The sequence below is a fragment of the Nerophis lumbriciformis genome, linkage group LG34, assembly GCF_033978685.3.
Source record: "Nerophis lumbriciformis linkage group LG34, RoL_Nlum_v2.1, whole genome shotgun sequence".
Classification (NCBI taxonomy): domain Eukaryota; kingdom Metazoa; phylum Chordata; class Actinopteri; order Syngnathiformes; family Syngnathidae; genus Nerophis; species Nerophis lumbriciformis.
This window is the reverse complement of record NC_084581.2, coordinates 23,334,122-23,359,000: the sequence shown is the minus strand read 5'-3', so window position 1 is coordinate 23,359,000 and position 24,879 is coordinate 23,334,122.

Sequence of the window (24,879 nt, the reverse complement as noted above, 5' to 3'; positions counted from 1 at the left end):
GGTGTCCATATGTGCACTTGGCACCAGGACACCCTAGGCCGCAGTTCCATGATCAACTTTGTAGTTGTGTCATCGGATTTGCGGCCTCATGTTTGGGACACTCGGGTGAAGAGAGGGGCGGAGCTTTCTACCGATCACCACCTGGTGGTGAGTTGGCTGCGATGGTGGGGGAGGATGCCGGACAGACCTGGCAGGCCCAAACGCATTGTGAGGGTTTGCTGGGAACGTCTGGCAGAGTCTCCTGTCAGAGAGAGTTTCAATTCCCACCTCCGGAAGAACTTTGAACATGTCACGAGGGAGATGCTGGACATTGAGTCCGAGTGGACCATGTTCCGCACTTCTATTGTCGAGGTGGCTGATTGGAACTGTGGCCGCAAGGTAGTTGGTGCCTGTCGTGGCGGTAATCCTAGAACCCGTTGGTGGACACCGGCGGTGAGGGATGCCGTCAAGTTGAAGAAGGAGTCTTATCGGGTTCTTTTGGCTCATGGGACTCCTGAGGCAGCGGACAGGTACCGACAGGCCAAGCGGTGTGCGGCTTCAGCGGTCGCGGAGGCAAAAACTCGGACATGGGAGGAGTTCGGGGAAGCCATGGAAAACGACTTCCGGACGGCTTCGAAGCGATTCTGGACCACCATCCTCCGCCTCAGGAAGGGGAAGCAGTGCACTATCAACACCGTATATGGTGAGGATGGTGTTCTGCTGACCTCGACTGCGGAAGTTGTGGATCGGTGGAAGGAATACTTCGAAGACCTCCTCAATCCCACCAACACATCTTCCTATGAGGAAGCAGTGCCTGGGGAATCTGTGGTGGGCTCTCCTATTTCTGGGGCTGAGGTTGCTGAGGTAGTTAAAAAGCTCCTCGGTGGCAAGGCCCCGGGGGTGGATGAGATCCGCCCGGAGTTCCTTAAGGCTCTGGATGCTGTGGGGCTGTCTTGGTTGACAAGACTATGCAGCATCGCGTGGACATCGGGGGCGGTACCTCTGGATTGGCAGACCGGGGTGGTGGTTCCTCTTTTTAAAAAGGGGAACCGGAGCGTGTGTTCTAACTATCGTGGGATCACACTCCTCAGCCTTCCCGGTAAGGTCTATTCAGGTGTACTTGAGAGGAGGCTACGCCGGATAGTCGAACCTCAGATTCAGGAGGAACAGTGTGGTTTTCGTCCTGGTCGTGGAACTGTGGACCAGCTCTATACTCTCGGCAGGGTCCTTGAGGGTGCATGGGAGTTTGCCCAACCAGTCTACATGTGCTTTGTGGACTTGGAGAAGGCATTCGACCGTGTCCCTCGGGAAGTCCTGTGGGGAGTGCTCAGAGAGTACGGGGTTTCGAACTGTCTGATTGTGGCGGTCCGCTCCCTGTATGATCAGTGTCAGAGCTTGGTTCGCATTGCCGGCAGTAAGTCGGACACGTTTCCAGTGAGGGTTGGACTCCGCCAAGGCTGCCCTTTGTCACCGATTCTGTTCATAACTTTTATGGACAGAATTTTTAGGCGTAGTCAAGGCGTTGAGGGGATCCGGTTTGGTGGCTGCAGGATTAGGTCCCTGCTTTTTGCAGATGATGTGGTCCTGATGGCTTCATCTGGCCAGGATCTTCAGCTCTCACTGGATCGGTTCGCAGCTGACTGTGAAGCGACTGGGATGAGAATCAGCACCTCCAAGTCCGAGTCCATGGTTCTCGCCCGGAAAAGGGTGGAGTGCCATCTCCGGGTTGGGGAGGAGATCTTGCCCCAAGTGGAGGAGTTCAAGTACCTCGGAGTCTTGTTCACGAGTGAGGGAAGAGTGGATCGTGAGATCGACAGGCGGATCGGTGCGGCGTCTTCAGTAATGCGGACGCTGTATCGATCCGTTGTGGTGAAGAAGGAGCTGAGCCGGAAGGCAAAGCTCTCAATTTACCGGTCGATCTACGTTCCCATCCTCACCTATGATCATGAGCTTTGGGTTATGACCGAAAGGACAAGATCACGGGTACAAGCGGCCGAAATGAGTTTCCTCCGCCGGGTGGCGGGGCTCTCCCTTAGAGATAGGGTGAGAAGCTCTGTCATCCGGGGGGGGCTCAAAGTAAAGCCGCTGCTCCTCCACATCGAGAGGAGCCAGATGAGGTGGTTCGGGCATCTGGTCAGGATGCCACCCGAGCGCCTCCCTAGGGAGGTGTTTAGGGCACGTCCGACCGGTAGGAGGCCACGGGGAAGACTCAGGATACGTTGGGAAGACTATGTCTCCCGGCTGGCCTGGGAACGCCTCGGGATCCCCCGGGAGGGGCTGGACGAAGTGGCTGGGGAGAGGAAAGTCTGGGCTTCCCTGCTTAGCCTGCTGCCCCCGCGAACCGACCTCGGATAAGCGGAAGAAGATGGATGGATGGATGGATGTGAATAATGCTGTATAATAGACTGTATTTATAGGATTCACATGTGAATAATGCTGTATAATAGACTCTATTTATATTATATACAAGTGAATAATGCTGTATAATAGACTGTATTTATATTATTCACATGTGGATAATATTGTTTAATAGACTGTATTTATATTATTCCCACATGAATATTGCTGTATAATAGACTGTATTAAAATTATTCACATGTGAATAATGCTGTATAATAGACTGTATTTATAGTATTCACATGTGAATAATGCTGTATAATAGACTGTATTTATATTATTCACATGTGAATAATGCTGTATAATAGACTGTATTTATAGTATTCACATGTGAATAATGCTGTATAATAGAGTGTATTTATATTATTCACATGTGGATAATGCTCTATAATAGACTGTATTTATATAATTTTAACATGTGAATAATGCTGTATAATAGACTGTATTTATTGTATTCACATGTGAATAATGCTGTATAATAAACTGTATTTATATTATTCACATGTGAATAATGCTGTATAATAGACTGTAATTATATTATTCTTGTATGAATAATGCTGTATAATAGACTGTATTTATAGGATTCACATGTGAATAATGCTGTATAATAGACTCTATTTATATTATATACATGTGAATAATGCTGTATAATAGACTGTATTTATATTATTCACATGTGAATAATGCTGTATAATAGACTGTATGTATATTATTCACATGTGGATAATGCTGTATAATAGACTGTATTTATATTATTCCCACATGAATATTGCTGTATAATAGACTGTATTAAAATGATTCACATGTGAATAATGCTGTATAATAGACTGTATTTATAGTATTCACATGTGGATAATGCTGTATAATAGACTGTATTTATATAATTTTAACATGTGAATAATGCTGTATAATAGACTGTATTTATTGTATTCACATGTGAATAATGCTGTATAATAAACTGTATTTATATTATTCACATGTGAATAATGCTGTATAATAGACTGTAATTATATTATTCTTGTATGAATAATGCTGTATAATAGACTGTATTTATATTATTCACATGTAAAAAAAATACCTAATTGTTTATTGTTTATTGTGAGCGAACTGTGGAGCTGAATTTTCCCCAGGGATCAATAAAGTAATTTCTATTCTATTCTATTCCACCGCAGCAAAGCACAAACGTGACACATTTCTTTAAATCTATGTAACATTTTGTTTGACCTTTTTCAGGAAAATGCATGCATCTCAGCCCGTTATACGATGATGTCATATTGACACTGCCCTGGCCACGCCCCACTGCCACAAACACATCACCACTCTCTGGGAAACCCTAAACTTCATTTCGACACAAAGTGTTCTGCTTTTCTCCACATGCTGTCTGTGCTTTACTCGTCACTCAGTCCCTGCCAAATTCCCAAATCTTTACTCATAACATGTTTTTACCATTAATATTTGGTGTCAGTGCTATTTTGTTGCAGTTGTTCATTTTCACAGGACGTCTTATGCTTTATGGTTCAGTTGAGACATTTATGTTTTATACCGCCTCTGCATATAATATATATAATATAATATAATATAATATTATAATACTGTTGTATACCATATAATTGCTGCATTTGGGGTGCAGCCTTTAGACAGATTGTTACATTTGGCTTTATTTACTGTGACCAGATGTGTTTATTTTGACCAGCCATGGACTGTTTTAGTACCGTATTTTTCGGACCATAGGGCGCACCGGATTAAAAGGCGCACTGCCGATGAGAGGGTCTAGTCAGGTCTATTTTCATACAAAAAGCGCACCGGATTATAAGGCGCATTGAAGGGGTTGTATTATGATTATTTTTTCTAAATGTAAAACACTTCCTTGTGGTCTACATAACATGTAATGGTGGTTCTTTGGTCAAAATGTTGCATATATGATGTTTTACAGATCATCTTCAAGCCGCTTTCTGACAGTCGCTTCAGAATGCGGCGTTTTGTGGGCGGTCTTATTTACGTGTCTCACCTTCGGCAGCGTCTTCTCCCCGTCATCTTTGTTGTAGTGGTGTAGCGTGCAAGGACGGGAGTGGAAGAAGTGTCAAAACTGTTTTAATGACATTCAGACTTTACTTCAATCAATAACGAAGCAGCATCTTCTCATCCGTGGCTCACTAGTGCAACAACGCAGGAAATGTGTCCCATGAAAAACCGTTCAACCGCAACACTCTAATAACTAAAGTTCCGTGAGTGAATAATGTAAACTCACTACACTGGTAGTTTTAGTTCTTCCATAGCGAGATATAAGTAAGAACTTTACACTACTTTATATTAGAAATGGCAAGAGCAGAGGATGAATGTCCCATGACAAGAAGATAGAGAAAAATAAGAAGCTTATCGAACACAGTATCAGCACGGACTACAGTGGCGGACCTGCGCAAATTTTCAGGACTTATGCAGATATCAAATACAGATCAGCAGGTACCAGAAGGTAAGAAAAGTTGGTTTTGCATAATATTGTGAAACAAAAGCCAGATAATATGTCTGTTAATGGGTGCCATTTTGCGGTCCTTATACACACACCATAGTAATACTTGTATCTCTGACTATGGTAGCAGCAATGGGCCGACAATCCATCAAGTGGTGCAGTTTCAAAGTCCTACTAAAACATTTTGACAGATTTTTGAGCGGCGTGTAATGGTCTTTATTTTCAATGGAACATTTAAAGTTTTGGTGTTGTTTGCTGGCGTCGTATTGCAGTCTACACGTATCTCTTTTGTGTGACTACCATCTACTGGTCACACTTATCGTGACACCATCTACCAAATAAAATTGCTTCGAGGTCGGTAAGCACAACCAGAACTATTCCGTACATTAGGCGCACCAGGTTATAAGGTGCACTGTCGATTTTTGAGAAAATGAAAGGATTTTAAGTGTGCCTTATAGTCGGAAAAATACTGTACATTGTGAAATGAGACATTTGTATATAAAGATTTTGTAAATGTTTATTTACATGCCCCAATTGTTACCAAGCGGTGCATGTAACACAACTGATCAAACAAAACAGAAAATATGTCTTTATTCAATGGCCTAGTGATTAGAGTGTCCGCCCTGAGATCGGTAGGTTGTGAGTTCAAACCCCGGTCGATTCATACCAAAGACTATAAAAATGGGACCCATTACCTCCCAGCTTGGCACTCAGCATCAAGGGTTGGAATTGGGGGGTTAAGTCATCTAAATGATTCCCGGGCGTGGCCTCCCACGGCTGCCCACTGCTCCCCTCACCTCCCAGGGGGTGAACAAGGGGATGGGTCAAATGCAGAGGACAAATTTCACCACACCTAGTGTGTGTGTGACAATCATTGGTACTTTAACTTTAACTTCATCCTCTATGAGATTATTCAAATGTTCTCCTTGTTTAAATAGGGTTAAAGATTTTTATCAGGATTCTTCCTCCTTGTACTTAATCAAGACTTTGAGTTTGAACAGTTTCTTAAAGTGGATCATATTAGTACATTGTTTGACTTCTTTGCTTAATCCATCCGTTAGCAGAGAAAAATCCACATATTAGTTGCACCTTTGTATAAAATGCAGGGTTCTAATCTTACAAAAAAAAGTAGCTGTTTTTAGTCTGGAAAGTCTGGTAAATCAATATTGGAGCTACCTATAGAGAAAACAGTACTCTTGTAGTTTCTAATCCTGTTTTCTATTTGCCACACAACATGTATTTAATTTACATTCACACACAAGAAGTGGACAAGACAGTACTTGTCACCAGAGGTGTGGACTCGAGTCACATGACTTGGACTCGAGTCAGACTCGAGTCATGAATTTGATGACTTTAGACTCGACTTGACAAAATGTAAAAAGACTTGCAACTCGACTTAGACTTTAACATCAATGACTTGTGACTTCACTTGGACTTGAGCCTTTTGACTTGACATGACTTGACATGACTTGCTACTTTCCCCAAAACCCAAAGATGAAAAAGTTATTCGGGAGCGCTCCGTATTTTTCATTGAGTACTTGTCTATCAGCGTTGCGTGTGTCAGCTGGTGTGCTCTCAGTACAACAGCCAATCAAATTAGATCTACTTTGTTTTCATCACACAGCATTCATCCAATCAAATTGCAGGACAACCAACGAAGAAGACATGCCCAAACCACACGCCAGTGAACAAAAAATGATACCTAAAATAATTTCGTTTGGGTATAAAAATTACGAGGTGGTCAACACAAAACGGTTTGCAGTATGCAACACATGCGGTTCGAAAATTACTGATGGAGAGGCAACAACTTCCAACTTCGTCCGGCATTTGAAGTTGCACAAAGAACGGTAAGTTTTGAATGTAAGATAACGTTTATTGGCTAAGTAACGTGACTTTTATTTGCTGTGTAGTTAAATCAGTGAGGCTGTAAACTCACTGCTGATGTTATAACATTATTGCAAACACGGGAATCTGTTGCAGTTCACTACCTTATTCATACTTTTTGTTCAGTGATTTTTTTTAAGCAGGGTTACGTTAGTCAACATATCACACGTAACGTTAGACGGCGGTCAGCAGCACTGCGTATTTTAGCCACCTAAAAAAAGACAAAAATAGTAAAATAAAGGTCAGTTAAAATGTATACTATATTATGAATATGTGTACCGTTTTAGCTAGCTTTCTGACATACTGTTGGTTGTTTACCTCAGTGGTCCCCAACCACCGGGCCGCGGCCCGGTACTGGTCCGTGGATCGATTGGTATCGGGCCGCACAAGAAATATTTTTTTTTTTTTCTTTTTTTAATTAAATCAACATAAAAAACACAAGATACACTTACAAGTAGTGCACCAACCCAAAACAACTCTCTCCCCCCTTTTGTTCTGGGCATTGAACATGAAGACTCTTCCTTCACTGTTCCGAGTGGCCATGAGAGTAGAGTCTTGGCAGTGCCTGCCTCCAGTGCTCCAGTGGAGCGAGTTTTCAGCCATGGTGGCATCATACTACGCCCCCATCGTGCACAAATGACTGACAGACTCTTGGCTAATTTGGTCTTTTGCAAATGCAATGCAGCATAGGGCCCTGACATATAAAAAGTACAACTTTTTTGTTATGTTCACGTATATGTCATGTTTTTTCAATGTTAACACTTTTGTACAAATAAGTACATTTGCACTTTATTTTTCAATGTGTTTGTTCTGTAAAGGAATGAGTTAATGTTTAAAATGACTGGTTAATAGTGCTATTATAAAGTGCAATGTCAGCACAATTTTCTTTCCTGCAATTTAAAATGCACTTGTTTTAATAAATAAATACAGCGTTTGAAAAGCATACACGATCTGTGTTAATATATTAGTCTGTGGTTAAAAGGACTTGAAAGGACTCGAAACTCAAAATGCAGGACTTAGGACTTGACTTGAGACTTTCCAGTCTTGACTTTGGACTTGACTCGGGGCTTGCCTGTTTTGACTCGGGACTTGACTCGGACTTGAGGGCAAAGACTTGAGACTTACTTGTGACTTGCAAAACAATGACTTGGTCCCACCTCTGGCAGATGCACTAACCCCTCTGCCACCGTGAAGCCCTTTTTTTTTTTTTTTTTTTTTTTTTTTCAAATGTTTAAGAGTAAAAAAAAAAAAAACTTAACGCCGAAGCGATTGCCAGCCACAGGATTTGCACTGCTGTTATTCAACCACCATACTTTAAGTCTTCACCCATTTGGGAAATTGAAATGTGTTTTTTTTCCAACTGTTTCTGAAAATACAGGCACTGCTGTCTGCAGTGATATAAGTTATGTATTGGTAATGACCACATGGTTTTTTGAAACATTCTAACACACCGTCACTCTGTATTATATGTAATTATATATCATTGTTTTTACATTCTATTTGGACTATGATATGATAATTTAGTCTATTTTTTAAAATTCTATTTCCATAACCTACTTTATATATCCTATGCTATTTGAATTATGTACATTGTTCTTGGGGTACTCATTGGGCAACATCTGGCATCCCGGGTAAAGTTCCTTGAATTCTTGGATCATTTATTACAGTACTGTCTGTATTATGTAATTATACATAATTTATTACAATACTATCACTCTGTATTTTGATGTAATTATAGATTATTATTATTACTATCAGTCAGTGACGTGCGGTGAGGTTCATGGCTGGTGAGGTACTGACTTCATCACAGTCAGATTTACAAACACATGAATCCTAAAGAGTATCTTATTCACCATTTGATTGGCAGCAGTTAACGGGTTATGTTTAAAAGCTCAAACAAGCATTATTCCCTGCTTGGCACACAGCATCAAGGGTTGGAATTGGGGGTTAAATCACCAAAAATGATTCCCGGGCGCGGTGCCGCTGCTGCCCACTGCTCCCCTCACCTCCCAGGGGGTGAACAAGGGGATGGGTCAAATGCAGAGGACACATTTCATTACACCTAGTGTGTGTGTGACAATCATTGGTACTTTAACTTAACTTTAACTTTACACCTACAAACTGTAGCATACAAAAAAGCACATTTAACTAAAAAAAAAACGTTATTATGGTCTTACCTGTACTTATAAATGAAGTCCATGCGCCGCTGTTGTGCTGGATTAATGCACCCCCGCCGTAGTATGCACCCCCTGACGAGAGTGTTACATCAACTAAAGCCCTCACTTAAACTTTCCACGTGCAAGATTGAATCTATTTAAAAAAGTGTAACCGAGGGTTTATAAATGTCGCCTATACTGTATGAAACTACAAAATAACAAACACGGAGGCTCCAGTTTACACGAGGACCACTTTATTTACCTTCTTTCAAAAACCTCCGCTTCACTCCAACGTGTCATCACTTCCGCTCTTAGGGCCTTCAAAATAAGAGCTCAAGGCATATACTGTATAACAGCGCATAACAGGAACTTAACATCACAAAGAGGAAAGCCCATAAAAATAGGTTACAAAAGTTATTTAATAAGAAGCCAAAAAGTGCAAAAACAATATGTTCGTGTTGGAGGAGTTGTGAATTGGGTACACCTGCAGTCTGCAGGTGTACCTAATGTTACGGCCCTGCAGTCATTCACAACTCCTCCAATACGAACATTATTGTTTTTGCACTTTTTGGCTTCTTATGAAATAACTTTTTTAAATAGATTCAATCTTGCACGTGGAAAGTTTAAGTGTGGGCTTTAGTTGATATAACACTCCCGTCAGGGGGTACATTCTACGGCGGGGATGCAGGAGGCGGGATTACGGCGAGCCTCAACCAGTGCAACTTTTGCAGCCGTTTTATGATCGCTCAGCACAAGAAATACGTTACACACATACAGTTGTTGACAAAATACACTGTACATTATATACCTCAGCTAACTAAATTATGGAAATGTATAATATAGTTCATATGGCAATACGGTCTCACTGCACAGCAGGCCAGCAGTTAGCCGAGTCCGCAATCCATGGTGAGGCACAACTCAGTGACGTGCCTCAACTGGCTGCTGATCACCGCACCGTCTCTTCTCAGTATTTGAACGGCGAATGTGAAAATTCAGCGATTTTGAATAAAAATAATCTAAAACTGGTGAAGTTAAATGGAAAATAACTTTGTAGTATAATCACTGGATACATATAACAATTTGATATTTTTCTTTTTACATTTTTTTTCTTTCCATGATGGCACGTGAGGCCCCGCCTCACCTGCCTCCAGTGACTGCACGTCACTGCTATCAGTATTATTATCATTATACTTTCGTCATGATCTGTCAGGACTGTGTATACTATTATTTCCTGTCAAGGGTGGTTAATAAGAGAAATTCAGAGTTTTTTGCTCCAAAAAAGAGTGGTAAGTCAAACCCAGAGTCAGTTACCATGGTAACGTGCGCTGTGAACCTAACTTGCTCGCTGGCAGGTTTTTTTTTGTTTGTTTTTTAACAAACCTTGAGCTTTTTCATGTATCCTTCCTCTTGATGAACATAACGTAAGCTGTCAGATATGACATATCTGTTCATCTATAACCAGTAAATGTCGGAAAATATTTTTTTAAAGTCATGGTTAGTAAGATATAGTATCATTTAAAAAAAAAAAAAAACGTTAGTCAAAAAATCACTAATTTTACATTCAGTATATGAAATTAATTAGAATTTTTGGGATAAATAATAAATAAAATGCATGCGTTATTGTTTTTCATTTTTGTAAATATAACTCATATGTGTTCTATCTTGTTAGCTATCCTGTTAACAGAAAATAATACATATATTTTCTTTACCTTGATTTTAGACATTCAGTTCGTCTTGGTTATAATCCCATTTGAATATATTTTTTCATTAATACAGTAAGTTTATTTTTGGTATTTCACAATTTAAATAAACAGCATGTGAGCTATATTAATTACAAAGAGCAAATAAACCTACAAACAAGAGCTGAAATGTTATATTCATCTTCTTTTTAAAAGTTTTATGTCAGATTTTACTACATAGACCAATTTGCAATACATAAATACTAACAGCAAGTGCCTTGTTTTCAATGCTTTGAGTTTGACACCTGTGGGATAACCCTCAGCGCTCTAATTTTGGTTTCTACTTCCTGTGTTATGTTTGTCCATGTCTGCACGGGCAGACATAATCATTTATTATACATTCATATGCTCCCTAGTCCTTCAGTCTTGCACGAGTTTGTTGCCTCTCAAGTCACGTCCTAGCCTTGTCACGGTTAGTCTACGGCCATGTCCACACAAACACGGATACTGTACTTTGAAAGATGCATAACCCTTGTTAAAAGGATCACTATCCACACAAGTGTAGTTTCAAAACAGTCTCTGTCCACGCATACACACACTCTCATATATATTTTGTTCAATCAGAAGCCTGGAAAAGTAGCCTCAGTTGACTTGGTGGCATAACACCTCTGTTACAGTGATAATGTTAATTGTGACGTAGATGTACATGTATATTAAACAAAAATATACCCAACACCCATTTTTCATGAGCTGAAATCAAAGATCTAAAACTTTCACTAAATAGGCAAAATACCTATTCCTTTTCAAATATTATTCACAAATCTGTCTAAATCTGTGTTAATGAGCACTTTTTTTTTGCCAAGATAATCCATCCCACCTCACAGGTGTGGCATATCAAGATGCATGATTATTGCACAAGTGCTCTCTAGGCTGTCCATCATAAAAGACCAAGATGAAATGTGCAGTTGTATCGATGTTGCATGTTTTGAGGGAGCGTGAAGCGTGTCTACCAGAGCTGTTGCCCGTGAATTGAATGTTCATTTCTCTGCTATTAGCCGTCTCCATACCTTTCAGAGAATTTGGCAGTACATCCAACCGGCCTCACAACCGCAGACCACGTGTAACCATGTTGGTGATGGGGTTATGGTTTGGGCAGGCGTATGTTAAGGACAATGAACACAAATGCGTTTTATTGATGGCATTTTGAATGCACAGAGATACCGTGACAAGATCCTGAGGCCCATTCGTGTGCCATTTATCCGAGACCGTCACCTCATGTTGCAGCAGGACAATGCACAGCCCCATGCTGCAAGGATCTGTACACAATTTCTGGTAGCTGAAAATATCCCAGTTCTTGCATGGCAAACATACTGTACTTACCAGACATGTCACCCATTGGAATGTTGTAGATCGGCATATACGACAGCATGTTGCAGTTTTTGCCGATATCCAACAACTTGGCACAGCCATTGAAGAGGAGTGGACCAACATTCCACAGACCACAATCAACAACCTGATCAATTCTATGCGAAGAAGATGTGTTGCCCTGTGTGAGGCAAGTGGTGGTCACTGCTTTTCGTCCCCCGGCTGACAAACGACTAGCAGCTAATTATGTGTCTCCATACACAATGTGAAGCCTCTTCTCTAAGCCTATAATGATCACCTCCATTACGAAATAAACTGCATTATTTAGTATCTTAGCAAACATTATCAAGTTTCATTATCACTAGAGGACGAAGCTAAACATGTTACACACGGAGGAAGACATAGGAAGGATCTAGTTTAAATATTGTGTTGATATTGTTAAACTGTCAGTAGTATATAAATAGATGAATAAATAATGTGTACTACATGCTGCAATGAAACAACTGGAAATATGTGATGCATTACATTGTATTGTATTGTATGCATGTTCGAAATAAACTGAAACTGATCTGAACTGAACTGTACTACTAATACAAACCCTGAAACAAATCTAAATAAATCACGACAATTGGTCTCTTGACTCGACAACAGCTCGTGTTGTTTTTTGGCTGAGTTTGGCTGTTACATTTACTGTAATATTGTACGTTTGTACATGGTAATTGGGATTGGTTGTATATTGTATATAAAAATATAATATAATATATCAGTATATATTATATACTGTATATATAATAAGTAAATATTACATATATGTTATATTTTATATTGCTACTTTGGTACATTTGTAGTCTACTTTAAACCTGCATTATCTTTTCCATCCTTACCCTTTTCATCCTTTGTAACTGAGCTACTGTGTGGAAAAATTTCCCTTGTGGATCAGTAAAGTTTGTGTAAGTCTAAGTCTAAGTCTAACCCTCTGGCGATCAATGCTCATTTAATACATTTGCGCTAAATTTGACCAGTGGAGGGCGATAATGCTACACCTTGTGTGCAATGTTTGCTGTAGTTGTTGAATAATTTCTATATGCGTAACTATCTGTAGTTTATTGTGTTAATGTATTAACACTAAACCTTCCATTTTATTTATGTAAACAATGGACTTTATACTTTTGTAACGTTTATTTTATGTTTATATTTCAAGTTCTACAAACCTAAACTCAAAAGTAGGATCATAAATCGGGGCTGGATGATTATTTCGTGTTTGTCAAGTGTTATGTGTGTGTCTTTTGTCCTTGCCTTGCATTTCCCTTATTTTTTTTCTCCTTAATAAAACCGACACACCTATCTATCTCTGCATCCCGGAATCACGTCATTATACATCATGTATTACAATACTTTCACTCTGTAATATATGTCATTATATATCATTATTACAATACTGCACTGAAAGGTCAAAAAGAGGGTTAGTATTGTAAAAAGAAGCATGGGGAGAAGGAAGGCAAACGGAGCAATGTTGCAGAGTGTGTGCATGAATGAGCCATCAACTGTGTAAGAAAGTGTAAAATGTACTAGAATAACTGCACTTTTGGAATGTCATGTCATAATCGTTGTCATAATAGCGGGTCAGCACACGTCCAGACGTGCTGTATGGCTGACTTGTGATCAGCCAATAACCCCAATAAATACTTCTTGATATCACTATCACTCATATGGACAAAGCAACGTCATGCTTTGAAAAGGAAACGTTGTCTTCTCAGCCATGTTTGTTGTTTTTTATATCTTACTGGAGTACAGCTTGTTTCCTTCTTTGTTTTCAACATATTTAAACGTGTATGAATAACACATATTGCACTAATAAACTAAATATACCTTGGTGACCACAACTCCTCATTGAGAATGGTAGCTATTGGCTCTCTTCGTTGGTTCAAATGTATTTGGAACATGCAGACAGTTACAATATGATGCATCACATGTTTTCATTTTCTCCTTACAACATGTCTGAAAAGCAGTAGGAAGAGGAAGCGTTTATCTAATTCGGGGGTCATCATACAGCGGCTCTTTAGCTCCGACATAGTGGCTCCCTGGGGTTTTTTCCAAAAATGCATATACATTTTTGTTTTATTATGGTTTCTTTAGAAGGACAAACATGAAACAAACCTTCCTTCCATCTATCCATCCATCCATCTTCTTCCGCTTATTTAAGGTCGGGTCGCGGGGGCAGCAGCCTAAGCAGGGAAGCCCAGACTTCCCTCTCCCCAGCCACTTCATCCAGCTCCTCCCGGGGGATCCCGAGTCGTTCCCAGGCCACCCGGGAGAGATAGTCTTCCCAACGTGTCCTGAGTCTTCCCCGTGGCCTCCTACCCATCCTGACCAGATGCCCGAACCATCTCATCTGGCTCCTTTCGATGTGGAGGAGCAGCGGCTTTAGTTGAGCTCCTACCAGATGACAGAGCTTCTCACCCTATCTCTAAGGGAGAGCCCCGCCACCCGGAGGAGGAAACTCATTTTGGCCGCTTGTACCCTTGATCTTGTCCTTTCGGTCATAACCCAAAGCTCATGACCATAGGTGAGGATGGGAACGTAGATCGACCGGTAAATTGAGAGCTTTGCCTTCCGGCTCAGCTCCTTCTTCACCACAACGGATCGAAACTGCGTCCGCATTACTGAAGACGCCGCACCGATCCGCCTGTCGATCTCACGATCCACTCTTCCCTCACTCATGAACAAGACTCCGAGGTACTTGAACTCATCCACTTGTGGCAAGACAACCCGGAGATCGCACTCCACCCTTTTCCGGGCGAGAACCATGGACTCAGACTTGGAGGTGCTGATTCCCATCCCAGTCGCTTCACACTCGGCTGCGAACCGATCCAGTGAGAGCTGAAGATCTTGGCCAGGAAAAACAGTCAGGATCACATCATCTGCAAGAAGCAGAGACAAACCTTCCTAACTGTTAGAAGTCCCACTGTTTATATTAAACATGCTTTACTGATGAGAGTATTTGGCGAGCAGAGTTTTGTCCTAATTTCAGCGGTCCTGGAACTCAGCGTACTTTGTTTACATGTACAACTGTCTACGACACTGCCACAGAATTAGGTGTTTTATGCCACTCCTTTTTTGTCCACCAAACCTTTTATGCTGTGCATGAATGCACAAAGGTGAGCTTTGTTGATGTTATTGACTTGTTTGGAGTGCTGATCAGACATATTTGCTCACTGCATGATCGCAAGCTAATCGATGCTAATATGTTATCTAGACTAGCTGTATGTACATATTGCATCATTATGCCTCGTTTGTAAGTATATTTGAGCTCATTTAATTTCCTTTACTTATGTCTTCTGTGTATTTAATTTATATTTGCATGTCTCATGACACATTATCTGTATGTAACATTAGCTGCATTTCTGATAGTTGTGTGCCATGTTGTTCCAGACCACAGCAAACGTTACCCAACTTGCAAAGATTGTAATAAATCCATTAGAAGAAGACAGCCGTTTCCTTTATCTTGGACACACACATTTGTACCTTTGGCCATTCTATGCCAGGAGTTATCTCACCCTCTGAGAAGCCTGTGTTTTACAAATGTTTCCCAATGTTGTAAAAATGTGTATATTACTGTCAACATTTCTGAAAAGCAATTTCTCACATACTTGTTCACTTAATTTCTGATCATTTTGTAACACAACTTAAATCAATGGTGAATAAATACAAGCGTTCTCTTAAATAGTTTGATACATTTTGACAAACATGAGATGAATAAAATCATCTCATTTTCAAGGATGTTCAAGATGTTTATCAGGATTCTTCTTCTTTGTACTTTGTAAACACTTTGAGTTTGAACAGTTTCTTAAACGGGAACTGCACTTGTTTTGCCTATTGTTCACAATAATTTTGAGAGACCAGAACACACATGCCTTTTTTTTGGGAAGGAAGGAAGGTTTAAAGATGATAATAATTGCTTGGAAGGTACGGCTATTGGGAGTCACCGTTGTAGCCTTCAAAATGTAATGGTACCACAGAGGCAGGTGAACAATTTAGCCTTAGGCGTATTTATTATAATGAGGGTATGAAGTGTGTAACTAGACTAAAGATATAGTGTAGGACTTATATGGTGAATTTTACCAGCAGTTGTTGTAGTGCCTGTTGAGAAAATGCAGGAATGTCCAGAAGAGGCGGGGGCTAGCTCGGAGGTCCGTGGGCAGGCGAAAGGTGAGCGACAGAAGGTCCAGGGGGGGCTTCCAGGGAAACAAGACACACAGTTTGCGTCGAAGAGTCGGAATGATTTACAAACCCCGTTTCCATATGAGTTGGGAAATTGTGTTAGATGTAAATATAAACGGAATACAATGATTTGCAAATCATTTTCAACCCATATTCAATTGAGTGCACTACAAAGACAAGATATTTGATGTTCAAACTCATAAGCTTTATTTTTTTTTTTTGCAAATAATAATTAACTTTGAATTTCATGGCTGCAACACGTGCCAAAGTAGTTGGGAAAGGGCATGTTCACCACTGTGTTACATCACCTTTTCTTTTAACAACACTCAATAAACGATTGGGAACTGGGGAAACTAATTGTTGAAGCTTTGAAAGTGGAATTCTTTCCCATTCTTGTTTTATGTAGAGCTTCAGTCGTTCAACAGTCCGGGGTCTCCCCTGTCGTATTTTACGCTTCATAATGCGCCACACATTTTCGATGGGAGACAGGTCTGGACTGCAGGCGGGCCAGGAAAGTACCCGCACTCTTTTTTTTATGAAGCCACGCTGTTGTAACACGTGCTGAATGTGGCTTGGCATTCTCTTGCTGAAATAAGCAGGGGCGTCCATGAATGATGGCAGCATATGTTGTTCCAAAACCTGTATGTACCTTTCAGCATTAATGGTGCCTTCAGATGTGTAAGTTACCCATGCCTTGGGCACTAATGCACCCCCATACCATCACAGATGCTGGCTTTTGAACTTTGCGTCGATAACAGTCTGGATGGTTCGCTTCCCCTTTGGTCCGGATGACACAATGTCGAATATTTCCAAAAACAATTTGAAATGTGGACTCGTCAGACCACAGAACACTTTTCCACTTTGCATGAGTCAATCTTAGATGATCTCGGGCCCAGAGAAGCCGCCGGCGTTTCTGGATGTTGTTGATAAATTGCTTTCGCTTTGCATAGTAGAGCTTTAACTTGCACTTACAGATGTAGCGACAAACTGTAGTTAGTGACAGTGGTTTTCTGAAGTGTTCCTGAGCCCATGTGGTGATATCTTTTAGAGATTGATGTCGGTTTTTGATACAGTGCCGTGTGAGGGATCGAAGGTCACGGTCATTCAATCTTGGTTTACGGACATGCCGCTTATGTGGAGTGATATCTCCAGATTCTCTGAACCTTTTGATGACATTATGGACCGTAGAAGTTTAAATCCCTAAATTTCTTGCAATTGCACTTTGAGAAACTTTGTTCTTAAACTCTTTGACTATTTGCTCACGCAGTTGTGGACAAAGGGGTGTACCTCGCCCCATCCTTTCTTGTGAAAGACTGAGCATTTTTTGGGAAGCTGTTTTTATACCCAATCATGGCACCCACCTGTTCCCAATTATCCTGCACACCTGTGGGATGTTCCAAATAAGTGTTTGATGAGCATTCCTCAACTTTATCAGTATTTATTGCCACCTTTCCCAACTTTTTTGTCACGTGTTGCTGGCATCAAATTCTAAAGTTAATGATTATTTGCAAAAAAAAAAAAATGTTTATCAGTTTGAACATCAAATATGTTGTCTTTGTAGCAATTGAAAATGATTTGCAAATCATTGTATTCTGTTTATATTTACATCTAACACATTTTCCCAACTCATATGGAAATGGGGTTTGTAATACAGATGGCTACGTTCTGGCACCAGAGCGTAGGACGCGCTGGTCTAAATAGTGTGTGGCGTCGTTATCAGCGTCAGGTATGTTGATTGATGATTTGGAACCACTGCGCTGGGGCACAGCCACGGCTGGAGAGAAGCGTACTGGGGAGCGCACCGAGGAAAGGGCGCATGGGAGCGTGAATGGAAGTACTCAGGTGTGCGCGCTGAGTCCTCTAACAGGGCGGGGGTCAACAAAGTAGGAGGCAGGCACCCAGAACCATTCCTCAGGTCCATAACCCTCCCAGTCGACCAGGTAGTGAAACCCCCTGGGTCAGCCGACGGACCTTCAGAACCTCCTTCACCGTCCAAACTGGATCACCACTCTCGAGGACCCGCGGAAAGGGGGTGGAGCAAGGACAGGGGGCAACAGAGGACTGACTGCCACTGGCTTCAGGTGTGAAACATGGAAGACGGGATGACTCTTTATAGAGGGAGATGGAGAAAGGCGTACCGATGCTGGGTTGATGACTGCCTCCACAGGGAAAGGACCGACGTAGCTAGGTGCCAACTTATGGGAGGCTACCTAGAGATGGAGGTCCTCCGCCTGCAACATGGTCTGCTGTCCTGGCTGGTAGACGGGTGCCGGAATACGACGCCGGTTGGCGCTGCTGCGCATCCTCTCAGAGGCCTTCAGAAGCAAAGCCTGGGCGGTCCTCCAAATGCCGCGACAGCACTTGAGGTGGGATCGGGTCGACCTCACCGCCGCCTCTACTTCCGGCAGGGAGAACATGGAAGGTTGATAGCACGGTAGCTGAACTCATTATTAGGTTATAGGCATGCTCCACCCAGGGCAAGTATTTGCTCCAGGAAGCGGGCTGGCGGGCGGCAACACAGCGCAACATGGTCTCCAAACAATGGTACGCTCTCTCAGATTGACCATTTCTCTGGGGATGATACCCAGAAGAGAGGCTGACGGTAGCCCCAATCCCTTTGCAGAAGGCCTGCCACAACCGGGAAGTGAAGTGGGGGCCACGATCAGAAACAATATCCAGGGGGATGCCATGCTGCTTGACCACATGCTGGATGAGGAGATCAGCTGTCTCGGAAGAGGAGGGGACCTTGGGGAGGGGAACAAAATGTGCGGCCTTGGAAAATCTGTTAATGATGGTGAGTACAGTTGTGTTAACATACTGAGTGTGTGTATGTGGGGCGGTGACGTTAGGTTTAGGGTGGGTTGGGTTCTTTTCAAGAGTCTAATTAAAGAGCCACAAACAAAATGCCACACAAACCCAGCTAGTTAACACAATATAAACTACAGGTGTCAAACTCAAGGCCCGGGGGCCAGATGTGGCTCGCCACTTCATTTTATTTGGCCCTTGAAAGCCTGCAAATAATATGCATCAATAAAGTACAGTAACTTTTCTTACTAAATGTATTATTTTTTTCTATTTTGGGAGAAAAAAAATGGTACTCCATGTAATCGCAAATTATATATTATATAAATATTGTCTAATTATGCAAATATATATTATCAAACATTCAAACCATTTTTTAAATAGAAATAAATACTAATAATAATAATGATTTCAAAGCAAGTTATCCATCAAATTGTGCAATGGAAAATTAGCAATAGATTTCATGGTAAAATTGTGAAATTTACTGTGGGTTTTACAGCATTTTTGTCAAAATGAAAACAACAGTCCTTTTTTTACTGTAATAAAGTATGGTGCCCGCATGGCATTTAAAGTTATACACCGAAAAATCTACAGTTGTTGATTAGCGGTAAAAAAAACAAAACAACAAAAAACAAACTGACAGCTCAGGTGTCAAAATTTGACTGTAAAATTGCAGGGTTTTTTATTTACAGAAAAAAAACAAATGTACATTTTAAAGTCAAATTCTGGCAACTGAGCTGACTTTTTTACCATAAAAAACAGCAGTACTATTTTTCCATTTACAGTAAAATACACAAAATGTTGAGGTGAAATTATTACAACTTACCATATTTTTTTAACATTTTAATAAAAATAAATAATAAAATGCATAAAAATTGTTTAATAGTAGTATTCACTGTTAGAAGCGGCCCTCTGGGGCCAAACATAACTGCGATGTGGCCCTCAGTGAAAACGACTTTGACACCTCTGATATAAACATTTGGGTGTAAATCCAATTCCCATGCAGTATAATAAGTTTTAAAGACTAAATACAAACGTACAAGTATATGAAATATATACAGTATGTTTCACCTGTTGAATGACACATATTGATGCAGGCATACCTCAGATTTACACACACTAAACACACACCCTTTAGTACAGTCCAGTTCTTTTGAAAGCCTACTCACTGTTAGAAGTCCCCCGTCCCAGACAAGAGATATTGTGAAAGTTTCAGCTGCACCTGCGCAAAGAGACATTTTTTTTTTGCCATTGGAACAAAAATGTGTCTGTGCATTAGCTTCCCATCACAGTTGCCCGCATTCCAACATCTCACAGACTTTTTAGGTTGTGTCAAGCCAGGCCACACAGCTTTCTTTTTCAGTCAAAACCACAGATGCACCTTTTCTGCCCCGTCAGGGCTGCGGTGGATTCATCAGCCAAAAGTAATACAATTATTGAAAAAAACAAGGTGCAAATTGTTTGTTTGTCGTCAAGCCGGTAAAGTACTGTAAAACCATGAGAAGGAAAGACCTTTATCTCCTATAAGCTGTTTTTTTGTTCTTGTTGTTGTCTATATCGCAGTTAGCACATTTCGCACAGAATTACAAGCTGTCAGCATGGTTCTGTCTTTTTTTGCTGAAGATGTAAAACAGAGAACTAAAAGGTAGATGTGGTGTTTGTGCATCTTAATGAAGGTCTGTGTTCACACTTGTTCTGGTGTTTGTGCTCTGAGTGTTTTCCCTTTGGTCGGCTGTGACCGCAACTGTCACTACCCTGGTACCTACCAAGTAGTGATGTAGATGTCTTATCACCATTATTGTGACCAAAATGATAAAGGTGATCATTATTATCACTGCATTGTTGAGTGTGCTTAAAAAGTAATTGTACACGGTAACATTTAAGATGTAATGACAGCCATCTCCCCAGTGCCATTACCTGACATACCGTCAATGACTGCGGATATTTACATATTTTCTTCAGGCAGTCGTCTTCATAAATCTAATTGGAATGGCACCAGGCAAAAATTCCAGCATCATCACTTTGCCCAATGCAGTTTCACGATTCATCCCTGCATATGACTCTCACTCCTCTCTGAGCTGCCACCTTAACGTGGTAGAGGAGTTTGCGTGTCCCAATGATCCTAGGAGCTATGTTGTCCGGGGGCTTTATGCCCCCTGGTAGGGTCTCCCAAGACAAACTGGTCCTAGGTGAAGGATCAGACAAAGAGCAGCTCGAAGACCTTTATGAAGAAAACAAACAAGGAACCCAGATTTCCCTTGCCCGGACGCGGGTCACCGGGGCCCCCCTCTGGAGCCAGGCCCGGAGGTGGGGCACGATGGCGAGCGCCTGGTGGCCGGGCCTGTCCCCATGGGGCCCGGCCGGGCACAGCCCGAAGAGGCAACGTGGGTCCCCCCTCCAATGGACTCACCACCCATAGCAGGGGTCATAGAGGTCGGGTGCGATGTGAGCTGGGCGGCAGCTGAGGGCAGGGCACTTGGCGGTCCGATCCTCGGCTACAGAAGCTAGCTCTTGGGACGTGGAACGTCACCTCGCTGGGGGGGAAGGAGCCTGAGCTAGTGCGCGAGGTGGAGAAGTTCCGGCTAGATATAGTCGGACTCACTTCGACGCACAGCAAGGGCTCTGGAACCAGTTCTCTCGAGAGGGGCTGGACTCTCTTCCACTCTGGCGTTGCCGGCAGTGAGAGGCGACGGGCTGGGGTGGCAATTCTTGTTTCCCCCCGGCTCAGAGCCTGTACGTTGGAGTTCAACCCGGTGGACGAGAGGGTAGCTTCCCTCCGCCTTCGGGTGGGGGAACGGGTCCTGACTGTGGTTTGCGCTTACGCGCCAAACCGCAGCTCAGAGTACCCACCCTTTTTGGATTCACTCGAGGGAGTACTTGAGAGTGCTCCCCCGGGTGATTCCCTCGTTCTACTGGGGGACATCAATGCTCATGTTGGCAGCGACAGTGAAACCTGGAGAGGTGTGATTGGGAAGAATGGCTGCCCGGATCTGAACCCGAGCGGTGTTTTGTTATTGGACTTTTGTGCCCGTCACAGATTGTCCATAACGAACACCATGTTCAAACATAAGGGTGTCCATATGTGCACTTGGCACCAGGACACCCTAGGCCGCAGTTCCATGATCGACTTTGTAGTTGTGTCATCGGATTTGCGGCCTCATGTTTTGGACACTCGGGTGAAGAGAGGGGCAGAGCTTTCTACCGATCACCACCTGGTGGTGAGTTGGCTGCGATGGTGGGGGAGGATGCCGGACAGACCTGGCAGGCCCAAACGCATAGTGAGGGTTTGCTGGGAACGTCTGGCAGAGTCTCCTGTCAGAGAGAGTTTCAATTCCCACCTCCGGAAGAACTTTGAACATGTCACGAGGGAGGTGCTGGACATTGAGTCCGAATGGACCATGTTCCGCGCCTCTATTGTCGAGGCGGCTGATTGGAGCTGTGGCCGGAAGGTAGTTGGTGCTTGTTGTGGCGGTAATCCTAGAACCCGTTGGTGGACACCGGCGGTGAGGGATGCCGTCAAGCTGAAGAAGGAGTCCTATCGGGTTCTTTTGGCTCATAGGACTCCTGAGGCAGCGGACAAGTACCGACAGGCCAAGCGGTGTGCGGCTTCAGCGGTCGCAGAGGCAAAAACTCGGACATGGGAGGAGTTCGGTGAGGCCATGGAAAACGACTTCCGGACGGCTTCGAAGCAATTCTGGTCCACCATCCGCCGCCTCAGGAAGGGGAAGCAGTGCACTATCAACACCGTGTATGGTGAGGATGGTGTTCTGCTGACCTCGACTGCGGATGTTGTGGATCGGTGGAGGGAACACTTCGAAGACCTCCTCAATCCCACCAACACGTCTTCCTATGAGGAAGCAGTGCCTGGGGAGTCTGTGGTGGGCTCTCCTATTTCTGGGGCTGAGGTTGCTGAGGTAGTTAAAAAGCTCCTCGGTGGCAAGGCCCCGGGGGTAGATGAGTTCCGCCCGGAGTTCCTTAAGGCTCTGGATGCTGTGGGGCTGTCTTGGTTGACAAGACTCTGCAGCATCGCGTGGACATCGGGGGCGGTACCTCTGGATTGGCAGACCGGGGTGGTGGTCCCTCTCTTTAAGAAGGGGAACCGGAGGGTGTGTTCTAACTATCGTGGGATCACACTCCTCAGCCTTCCCGGTAAGGTCTATTCAGGTGTACTGGAGAGAAGGCTACGCCGGATAGTCGAACCTCGGATTCAGGAGGAACAGTGTGGTTTTCGTCCTGGTCGTGGAACTGTGGACCAGCTCTATACTCTCGGCAGGCCCAACCAGTCTACATGTGTTTTGTGGACTTGGAGAAGGCATTCGACCGTGTCCCTCGGGAAGTCCTGTGGGGAGTGCTCAGAGAGTACGGGGTATCGGACTGTCTGATTGTGGCAGTCCGCTCCCTGTATGATCAGTGCCAGAGCTTGGTCCGCATTGCCGGTAGTAAGTCGGACACGTTTCCAGTGAGGGTTGGACTCCGCCAAGGCTGCCCTTTGTCACCGATTCTGTTCATAACTTTTATGGACAGAATTTCTAGGCGCAGTCAAGGCGTTGAGGGGATCTGGTTTGGTGGCTGCAGGATTTGGTCTCTGCTTTTTGCAGATGATGTGGTCCTGATGGCTTCATCTGGCCAGGATCTTCAGCTCTGACTGGATCGGTTCGCAGCTGAGTGTGAAGCGACTGGGATGAGAATCAGCACCTCCATGGTTCTCGCCCGGAAAAGGGTGGAGTGCCATCTCCGGGTTGGGGAGGAGATCTTGCCCCAAGTGGAGGAGTTCAAGTACCTCGGAGTCTTGTTCACGAGTGAGGGAAGAGTGGATCGTGAGATCGACAGGCGGATCGGTGCGGCGTCTTCAGTAATGCGGACGCTGTATCGATCCGTTGTGGTGAAGAAGGAGCTGAGCCGGAAGGCAAAGCTCTCAATTTACCGGTCGATCTACGTTCCCATCCTCACCTATGATCATGAGCTTTGGGTTATGACCGAAAGGACAAGATCACGGGTACAAGCGGCCGAAATGAGTTTCCTCCGCCGGGTGGCGGGGCTCTCCCTTAGAGATAGGGTGAGAAGCTCTGCCATCCGGGAGGAGCTCAAAGTAAAGCCGCTGCTCCTCCACATCGAGAGGAGCCAGATGAGGTGGTTCGGGCATCTGGTCAGGATGCCACCCGAACGCCTCCCTAGGGAGGTGTTTAGGGCACGTCCCACCGGTAGGAGGCCGCGGGGAAGACCCAGGACACGTTGGGAAGACTATGTCTCCCGGCTGGCCTGGGAACGTCCAGCTCTTCCTGTGGGAAGAGCTGGGGAAGTGGCTGGAAGTGGCTGGGGAGAGGGAAGTCTGGGCTTCCCTGCTTAAGCTGCTGCCCCCGCGACCCGACCTCGGATAAGCGGAAGAAGATGGATGGATGGATGGATATGACTCTCATCCAGTCATCCATACTCCACGATTTCTTTTTCTTAGCCGATTGGAACCTTGTTTTTTTTTAATATACATTATATATATATATATATATATGTATATATACACCGTATTTTTCGGACCATAAAGTGCACTTAAAATCCTTTAATTTTCTTAAAACTCGACAGTGCGCCTTTTAACCCGATGCGCCTAATGTAGGGAATTATTCTTGTTGTGCTTACCGACCTCGAAGCTATTTCATTTGGTACATGGTGATGATAAGTGTGACCAGTAAATGGCAGTCACACATAAGCGATACGTGTAAACTGCAATATGATGGCAGTCACACATAAGAGATATGTGGGGACTGCAATATGACTCAAATAAACAACACCAACATTTTACATGTTCCATTGAAATTATAGAACATTACACACGGTGCTCAAAAATCTGTCAAAATGTTTTAGTACGACTTTGGTAAGCTATGAAGCCGCACCGCTCGATGGATTGTACTGTGCTTCTACATACGAGTATTATTAT